Consider the following 10,527-nt stretch of genomic DNA (forward strand, 5'->3'; position numbering starts at 1 on the left):
TGATGTTTTGATTGATGTTTATACCTTTTTTTTCCTTTTTTGCACCTCAAATAATCACATACATTATCATATAGACATTCACTATATTATAAATAGTTGGTAACTTTATCTGATGTTTTGATTGATGTTTATACCTTTTTTATTTTTTGCACCTCAAATAATCACATACATTATCATATAGACATTCACTATATTATAAATAGTTGGTAACTTTATCTGATGTTTTGATTGATGTTTATACCTTTTTTTTCCTTTTTTGCACCTCAAATAATCACATACATTATCATATAGACATTCACTATATTATAAATAGTTGATAACTTTATCTGATGTTTTGTAGCTTTTTTTTCTTTTTGCATCTGAAGTAACTATTACTATTATTTATTATTTTAGCACCATTTTTCCATGGTGCTTTACAAGTGAAAAGGGGTATAAATAAAAGGTACAAGTCACAGACTGGTACAGGAGGAGAAAAGACCCTGCCCCCGAGGGCTCACAGTCTACAGGTACATACATTTCTATCATAATCATATACACATTCACTATATTATAAATAGTTGGTAACTTTATCTGATGTTTTGATTGATTTTTATACCTTTTTTTTCCTTTTAAATCTGAAGTAATCACATACATTTCTATCACAATCATATAGTTGGTAACTTTATGTTCTGTTTTAATTTATTTTTATATTTTTTTTCCTTTTTAATCTGAAGTAACAACATACATTTCTAGCACAATCAAATAGTTGCTGACTTTATCTGATGTTTTGATTGAGGTTTGTACCTTTTTTCTTTATGGTCTCTGAAATAATCACATACATTTTCATATAGGCATTCACTATATTATAAATAGTTGGATTATCTGTTGTTTTGATTTACTTTTATAGCTTTTTTTTCTTCTTGCATCTGAAGTAACTATTATTATTATTATTACTGTTTACTATTATAGCAGCATTTATTCCATGAAGCTTTAAGAGTTAAAAGGGGCATACATAATAAAAAAAGTACAATAATCAGGAACAATACAAGGTACAGACTGGTACAGAAGGAGAAAGGACCCTGCCCTCGAGAACTCACAATCATAATCATATAGACATTTACAATTTTATAAATAGTTGGTGACTTTATCTGATATTTTGATTTATTTTTGTAGCTTTTTTCCTTTTTTATTTTGCTTCTGAAATATCCACATACATTTCTATCACAAACATATAGTTGGTAACTTTAGCTGATGTTTTGATTGATATTTGTACCTTTTTTTTATTGTATGTATCTTAAGTAATCATACATTATCATATAGGCATTCACTATATTAAATATTTAGTGACTTTGTGATGTTTTGATTGATTTTTGTAGTTGTTTTTTTTTTTTGCATCTGAAGTATCTATTATTATTATTTTTTATTTATTTTTTATTTTAACACCATTTATTCCATGGCACTTTACCAGTGAAAAGGGGTATACACAAAAAAAACAACGATACAAGGCACATACTGGTACAGAAGGAGAAAGGATCCTGCCCCCGAGGGCTCACAGTCTACAGGAGGAGAGAGGACCCTGCCCCCGAGGGCTCACAGTCTACAGGAGGAGAGAAGACCCTGCCCCCAAGGGCTCGCAGTCTACAGGAGGAGAGAAGACCCTGCCCCCAAGGGCTCGCAGTCTACAGGAGGAGAGAAGACCCTGCCCCCGAGGGCTCGCAGTCTACAGGAGGAGAGAGGACCCTGCCCCCGAGGGCTTGCAGTCTACAGGAGGAGAGAGGACCCTGCCCCCGAGGGCTCGCAGTCTACAGGAGGAGAGAGGACCCTGCCCCCGAGGGCTTGCAGTCTACAGGAGGAGAGAGGACCCTGCCCCCGAGGGCTCGCAGTCTACAGGAGGAGAGAGGACCCTGCCCCCGAGGGCTCGCAGTCTACAGGAGGAGAGAGGACCCTGCCCCCGAGGGCTCGCAGTCTACAGGAGGAGAGAGAGGACCCTGCCCCCGAGTGCTCGCAGTCTACAGGAGGAGAGAGAGGACCCTGCCCCCGAGGGCTCGCAATCTACAGTAGGAGAGGACCCTGCCCCCGAGGGCTCGCAGTTTACAGGAGGAGAGAGGACCCTGCCCCCGAGGGCTCGCAGTTTACAGGAGGAGAGAGGACCCTGCCCCCAAGGGCTCGCAGTTTACAGGAGGAGAGAGGACCCTGCCCCCCTAGGGCTCACAATTTACAGGAGGAGAGAGGACCCTGCCCCCGAAGGCTCACAGTCTACCAGAGGAGAGAGGACCTTGCCCCCGAGGGCTCACAATCTACAGGAGGACCCTGACCCCGAGGGCTCACAATCTACAGGAGGACCCTGACCCCGAGGGCTCACAATCTACAGGAGGACCCTGACCCCGAGGGCTCACAGTCATAATCATATAGACATTTACTATTTTATAATCAGTTGGTAACTTTATCTGATGTTTTGATTGATTTTTGTAGCTTTTTTTCTTTCTGCATCTGAAGTAACTATTCGCGCCATTTATTCCATGGCACTTTACAAGTGAAAAGGTGGTATATATAATAAAGACAAGTACAATAATCATGAATAATACAAAATACACACTGTTACAGGAGGAGCGAGGACCCTGCCCCTGAGGGCTCTCAGTCTACAGATATATACATTTCTATCATAATCATTAACACATTCACTATCCTATAAATAGTTGGTGACTTTATCTGATGTTTTGATTGATTTTTGTACATTTTTTCTATTTTTGCATCTGAAATAACCACATACTGTACATTTCTATCACAATCATATATTGGTGACTTTGATTTTTATAGGTTTTTTTCTTTTTTTTTTGCATCTGAAGTAACCACATATATTAACATATAGACATTCACTATTTTATAGTTGCTTATTTTATCTGACGTTTTCATTGATTTTTCTACCTTTTTTTCTTTTTGAATCTGACAAGTACATTTCTATCACAATCATATAGTTGGTTACTTTATCTGACGTTTTGATTGATGTTTGTACTTTTTTTCTTTTTTGCATCTGAAGTAATCACATATATATCATATAGACATTCACTATAATATAAATAGGTTACTTTATCTGATGTTTTGATTGATTTTTATAGATTTTTTTTTTTTCTTTTTGAATCTGACATGTACATTTCTATAACAATCATATAGTTGGTTACTTTATCTGACTTTTGATGTTTGTACCTTTTTTCTTTTTTGCATCTGAAGTAATCAGATACATTATCATATAGACATTCACTATATTATAAATAGTTGGTAACTTTATCTGATGTTTTGATTGATTTTTGTACATTTTTTTTTCTTTTTGAATCTGAACTAACCACATATATTAGTATCCCAATCCAATAGCTGGTGACTTTATCTGATATTTTGATTGATTGTTGAACCCTTTTTCTTTTTGAATCTGAACTAACCACATACATTTCTATGACAAACCTATAGTTGGTGACTTTATCTGATGTTTTGATTGATTTTTATACATTTTTTTCTTTTTGAATCTGAACTAACCAAATACATTTCTATCACAATCATATAGCTGGTGACTTTCTCTGATGTTTTGATTGATTTTTACACCTTTTTTCTTTTTTGCATCTGAAGTAATCATATACATATCATATAGACATTCACAATAGTATATATTAGTATCACAATCCTATAGTTGGTTACTTTATCTGATGTTTTGATTAATTTTTGTACATTTTTTCTTTTTGAATCGGAACTAACCACATATATTTCTATCACAATCATACAGCTGGTGACTTTATGTGATGTTTTGATTGTTTTTTATACCTTTTTTTTTTTTTTCTTTTTGCATCTTAACTAACCAAATACATTTCTATCACAATCATATAGCTGGTGACTTTATCTGATGTTTTGATTGATTTTTGTACCTTTTTTCTTTTTGAATCGGAACTAACCACATATATTTCTATCACAATCATATAGCTGGTGACTTTGTGATGTTTTGATTGATTTTACACCTTTTTTCTTTTTTGCATCTGAAGTAATCATATACATATCATTTAAACATTCACTATAGTATATATTAGTATCACAATCCTATAGTTGGTTACTTTATCTGATGTTTTGATTGATTTTTCTACCTTTTTTCTTTTTGAATCTGAACTAACCACATATATTAGTATCAGAATCCTATAGATGGTTACTATATCTGATGATTTGATTGATTTTGTACCTTTTTCTTGCATCTGAAGTAATCACATACATATCATTTAAACATTCACTATAGTATATATTAGTATCACAATCCTATAGTTGGTTACTTTATCTGATGTTTTGATTGATTTTTCTACCTTTTTTCTTTTTTAATCTGAACTAACCACATATATTAGTATCAGAATCCTATAGATGGTTACTTTATCTGATGATTTGATTGATTTTGTACCTTTTTCTTGCATCTGAAGTAATCACATACATATCATTTAAACATTCACTATAGTATATATTAGTATCACAATCCTATAGTTGGTTACTTTATCTGATGTTTTGATTGATTTTTCTACCTTTTTTCTTTTTTAATCTGAACTAACCACATATATTAGTATCAGAATCCTATAGATGGTTACTTTATCTGATGATTTGATTGATTTTGTACCTTTTTCTTGCATCTGAAGTAATCACATACATATCATTTAAACATTCACTATAGTATATATTAGTATCACAATCCTATAGTTGGTTACTTTATCTGATGTTTTGATTGATTTTTCTACCTTTTTTCTTTTTGAATCTGAACTAACCACATATATTAGTATCAGAATCCTATAGATGGTTACTTTATCTGATGATTTGATTGATTTTGTACCTTTTTCTTGCATCTGAAGTAATCACATACATATCATTGAAACATTCACTATAGTATATATTAGAATCACAATCCTATAGTTGGTTACTTTATCTGATGTTTTGATTGATTTTTCTACCTTTTTTTCTTTTTGAAACTGAACTAACCACATTTATTAGTATCAGAATCTTATAGATGGTTACTTTATCTGATGTTTTGATTGATTTTGTACCTTTTTCTTGCATCTGAAGTAATCATATACATATCATATAGACATTCACTATAGTATATATTAGTATATATTAGTGTCACAATCCTATAGTTGGTCACTTTATCTGATGTTTTGATTGATTTTTCTACCTTTTTTTTGCATCTTAAGTAATCACATATATTATCATATAGACATTAATTATATTATAAATAGTTGGTGTTTTATTACCATAGATTTGTTTCGATATATAAAAAATGTTAAAATTAAATATGATACTTGAGTTCTAGAAATATATGTGCACAATTAGTGATGGTGACCTGAGTTGCATTAAAAATGAGCCTCTTCCTAGGACTTTTTGCTATGGAGAGCTGCTGCTGCTGATGATAATCATTACCATGGGATTCTTGCAGAGTTGCATCTTTCTATACAGTCAGCCCCCTATGTGCCAAGGCATATATGCCAACTAAGTGGAGATGTGCTCAGTAGTGCAGACTGTACCATGCAGAAAAGAATAGGGCTGATTTATAGAGACTCACACACACTCCCTTCTCTGTGTGTTACTGTACATATGCATATAACAGAATATACCCCACCCAGAGAACAGCACACAGGAGCCTCCAGGTCTACTCTGCCCATACTGTTTGGACCAGCAAGGTAAGAGCTCCGTTCTTTTTCCTCTGTATGACATGGGATGGCAGGAGAGTATGATGTGGTCTTAAAGGACCCCAATCCCTCACCTCCTTCTGTCCATAGGGACCTTTATGTTGTTGCTGCTAGTTGACTGTGGTCATAAAGTCTCAGTGCTGTATTAATTCCTCCCTGAGAGCCTATTATTGGAGTGTTTAGAAGAATTCCTCTAATTTATTACATAAAGGTAGATAAACTAATCTCTAGCACTGGAAATAGATGATTCACCTCTTATTATTTGCAGGGATCAGGAAAAAACAACTTCCATGTTCTTAGAACAAATAGATATATCTAGAGCTTTTGTGTGGTTCCATAGAAGAGGTGAAAGAAAGGAGGTTTAACCCTGGTGCTGCCTCAGTGGGATCCCTGGGAGCACTGGATACAAAAGCATTTAGATCGCTTTGGAGCAGTTAATCCTGGGCAGGCTGGGCACCTTTTGTTTCCAAGTCCTCTGTGGGATTTTTTCTTTTTTTTTTTTTTTTTTTTTTTTTTTTCAGCTTGTCCTCTGCGCCTGATTGACTGCCCAATGGGTGCTAATTATCCAAATGTCGCTGCTGTCCTTTGACTGACTTGCCATGTATTGTGGGACAACTGTCATGCATTCTGTCATTGCAGATCATATTACAATATCATCATATGAAAATGGTCCCTTTCTTAGAAAAAAAAAAAAAAAAGAGGCTTGTGTGATCCAGCAGATGCTGGGAGGATTGCAGGCTTTCCTATACATGTAGGAAGGGATTGACATTCAGAGGTGTAGATTTCTGCATTTGCATCATAATAATCGAGAATATGCCTGTATAATTCATAAAGCTGTGTAGCCATTGTATAATGCAGATCTATTCACAGTAATTAAACACATACCTGGCTAATTAAGGCCAGCATAATACAAACAAACCACATTTGGAAGGAGAGGGGGGTTTGGCTCATAGGACCACAGTACACCTGAGCCTTCATGTATATGGAGTGGATGGACCTTTGCTTCATTTTCCAATCTAATTATTTTTTTTTTCTGTTGGGTAAAATATAATAGTAACTGATTATATATTAGTATTTATTATTATTATTATTATTATTATTATTTATCTTATATAATAATAAAATATTTTAATTATTATTTATTTTTAATATTACTATTATTATGTCTAATAATACAATAATTATATTTAAAATATTTTTTATGTTTATCATTGTTATTATTATAATTTTATAATTATTATATTATGTATATATTTTATATAATTTAAGATTTATTATTTTAATATTATTGCTATTTTTATTATTACTATCATTATTATTATTATGCATAATATAATATGATTTATATTTTTATTTTATTATTATCATTATTATTATTTTTTTATTATTTTTTAAAATAATACAATAATAATATAGGCTTACTATTATTATTATTATTATTGTTGTTGTTGTTGTTATTATTGTTATTATTATTGTTTATAATAATAAAATAATGATATTATTTAATATTATTATTTAAAATAAAATAATAACATTATTAACAACATTATTTACTCTACAATGAGCTCCCCCCCCAAAAAAAATAAATAAATAAATAAATAAATCACACTATCCTTGTCAGTTTTGTAAAGGTCCAAAATACAGATCTCCTGTGTATTACTCAGTAAAAAAAAAAAAAAGACACTTCTATTGTAGTATTAGTGATCATCATATGGAAAGTCATGGACTGGAACTGGATTGTGGTAATGCATTGTCTTGGTATAAATTATAAATGCAATAGAGGATTTTCAGAAATAATGGATTATAGCAATTTATACTGTACCATGTAGATATATCTATCTATATGTAGCTATATATCTTTTTATGGTTTGGTTCTGTTCAATAAGATGGAAAGTTCTTAAGGTACAAAGGGAGTGGGATTATATGAGTTTAGCCTAAGGTGACATCTGCCTCTATATGTCTGACCCTATCTATCTATCTATCTATCTATCTATCTATCTATCATCTTTATCATCTATCCATAAATCATATATTTAGTTATCTATTCATTTATCTACTTATCTATATATCCTTCTAACACTCTTTCTATCTATCTAACACTCTATGCATCCATCATCATTCTATCTATCCATCCATCTGTTCATCTAATATATATATATATATATATATATATATATATATGTATATATATATAATCTTGCCTTATTTCAGTCTTTGTTTCTCAATTACAAGAATATAAGAAAATTAACTAAATAGGTACTTAACAAATGAAGAAATAGGCATGAAATACATAATAAAAGGAAAGCTACATAAATAGGTTTAATGTTATACATGTAGATAGGGATATAAATAGAAAAGATTAATAGAAAATAGCTAATGATGGAAAATTAATAGATAATTAGATAAATTGGTGATTAGATACATACATAGATAAGTAGGTAGATAATCTAAATATAACATAGTTAATGATGGACAGGAGATAAAGAGATAATGTGAGTAGAAAAGAGCTTACAATAATTAATAGATGATTAGATAGAAAGATAGTGGGGTACATAGATATTAGATACATAGATTACAGATAGATAGGTAGATAGATAGATATTGGATAGATGAGTGGATGGATATATAGATAGGAGGTATATAGATATTGGATAAATGAGTGGATGGATATATAGATAGATAGATGGATAATAGATAGATAGATAGATAGATAGGAGGTATATAGATATTGGATAGATGAGTGGATGGATATATAGATAGATAGGTAGATAGATAGGAGGTATATAGATATTGGATGGATGGATGGATGGATAGACAGATAAACACAGACAGATAGATAGATATTAGATAGTCTTAATATCAAATGACTGATGGTTATATAGATGGATAGACAGATATAGCATTATCACAACCTACTAGTTTTCCCTTGCAGTAGCTGATGTGGTGACTTGAGTGATGGTCAGGCAGGATGAGTAAGGGGCTTGTGTATTTATTGCAGCAGTTAATGCCCAGCACATCACACATCATATGCTGTAACAGAAGCTATTATTCTAATACTAATAATGGTAATACTGCACAGCACATGCAGACTGTTGTGAGATGGATGGAATGTGAAAGCATTAAGCAGCTATTCCCATTGTCACTGTGATTTGCAACTCCTGATCCTTCTATAGAGGTTTGCCTGCTGCTGCTGCTGTGTGCAGGATATTTTGTGGGACACCTAAAATGGAAGGGGAGGGTGGGGGGAATAGGAATGAAATGTGTTAAGTGGGGCTTTAGCAATTAACCCCCCATTTCCCTGGCTACTTGCAGCTCTTGCTTTAGTTGCACAGTAATTGGATACTGTTGTAATAAAGAATGCGGATGTTTTAAGGTTTTCAGCAACACTTCTCTTACTAGAAAATCAACTGTAGACAGATTTCCAGCAGCAGGACCCCCTCCCCCTAAATACAACTATAAAACCCAAACTATTCTCCATCAATTGTTGGAGAGCTCCATGCCGGGAAATGTATTCCGATACTATGATAGGGATAGATTGATTTAGTACACTCCAGACACCAAACATGCAGGGCATTAGTAATGTACCTATCTCTCTATCTATCCATCCCATATCTATCTATCTATCCTTCTATCCCTCTATCTATCTATCTATCCCTCTATCTATCTATCTATCCTTCTATCTCTCTATTATATATCTATCCCTCTATCTATCTATCTATCTATCTATCTATCCCTCTATCTATCTATCTATCTATCCCTCTATCTATTTCTATCTATCTATCTATCTATCCATCTATCCCTCTATCTATTATCCATCTATCTATCCCTCTATCTTTCTATCTATCCCTCTATCTATCTATCTATCCATCTATCTAGCTATCTATCTATCCTCTATCTATCTATCTATCTATCCCTCTATCTATCTATCTATCTATCTATCTATCCCTCTATCTATCTATCTATCTATCTATCTATCCCTCTATCTATCCCTCTATCTATTATCCATCTATCTATCCCTCTATCATCTAATATGTATCTATTATCTAATATCTAGAATTTGTTTAATGATATATTTTTATTTGATTATCTTTCATTCTTGTATAACTTTATCACTAGTTTCTAGCTAAGTATGATCTAATACAAACACTGTGAAGTGCATACTTCGGGGTACATCCTACTGCTTATAGCCCACCTATCCCCATTCACTAGACATTAGCATATTCCAATTGACAATGAAACTCCCATATCGAGCTGAATTTTCTGAATTTGGAGAAAGTTTAAATCATATAAGTAAACGTAACTCTTTTCATTTCTCCTTAACCCCTTGCAAGCTGTTTTTGTCTGCATCTTTGCCTTGTTGTGCAAATAACAAAAGATCAGATGAAAAATTACATAGACTATTTTTTCAATACTAGATACTATATTTTTTTAGATTTATATATTAGATATATTATACCCTAATTCTATTCTATCTAACCTCATTTAATCACTAAATGTGTGTCCTATGTAAGGTAATACACTCCCTTGTGAAGTCACTATAATGTGTGGTAGGTAACAAGCTCGTATCGACTATAGTGACAGACTCAGCTCTGCTGCATCTATCTATCTATATATCTATCCATCCATCCATCCATCCATCCATCCCTCTAACCATACATAGATATGTATAGCTATCTATCTATCTATCTAGCCATCTATATCTAGCTATCATTCTGTCTATCCATCTATCTATATATCAATCTATCCATCTACATATCCATCTATCTCTTTCTATCTATCTATCCATCTCTATGTGTCATTCTCTTTCTCTCTATCTCTCTCTCTCTCATATATATGTCCATCTCTGTCT

General features: G+C 32.8%; 1 protein-coding gene across 3 annotated transcripts in view; it reads left to right on the plus strand.

The window, feature by feature from the left end:
- Positions 1-5,511: 5,511 nt before the first annotated feature.
- The window catches only part of LHX2 (LIM homeobox 2), a 52,999-nt gene continuing 47,983 nt past the window's right edge, over positions 5,512-10,527 (plus strand). For 2 of the 3 annotated variants that reach the window (XM_075324122.1, XM_075324124.1), the window contains exon 1: positions 5,512-5,669. The gene's annotated coding sequence lies outside the window, so the exon portion shown is untranslated. The remainder of the gene's footprint in view (positions 5,670-10,527) is intronic. The other variant, XM_075324125.1, reaches the window with a different exon arrangement.

The sequence above is a fragment of the Anomaloglossus baeobatrachus genome, chromosome 9 (genome assembly GCF_048569485.1).
Source record: "Anomaloglossus baeobatrachus isolate aAnoBae1 chromosome 9, aAnoBae1.hap1, whole genome shotgun sequence".
Classification (NCBI taxonomy): Eukaryota; Metazoa; Chordata; class Amphibia; order Anura; family Aromobatidae; genus Anomaloglossus; species Anomaloglossus baeobatrachus.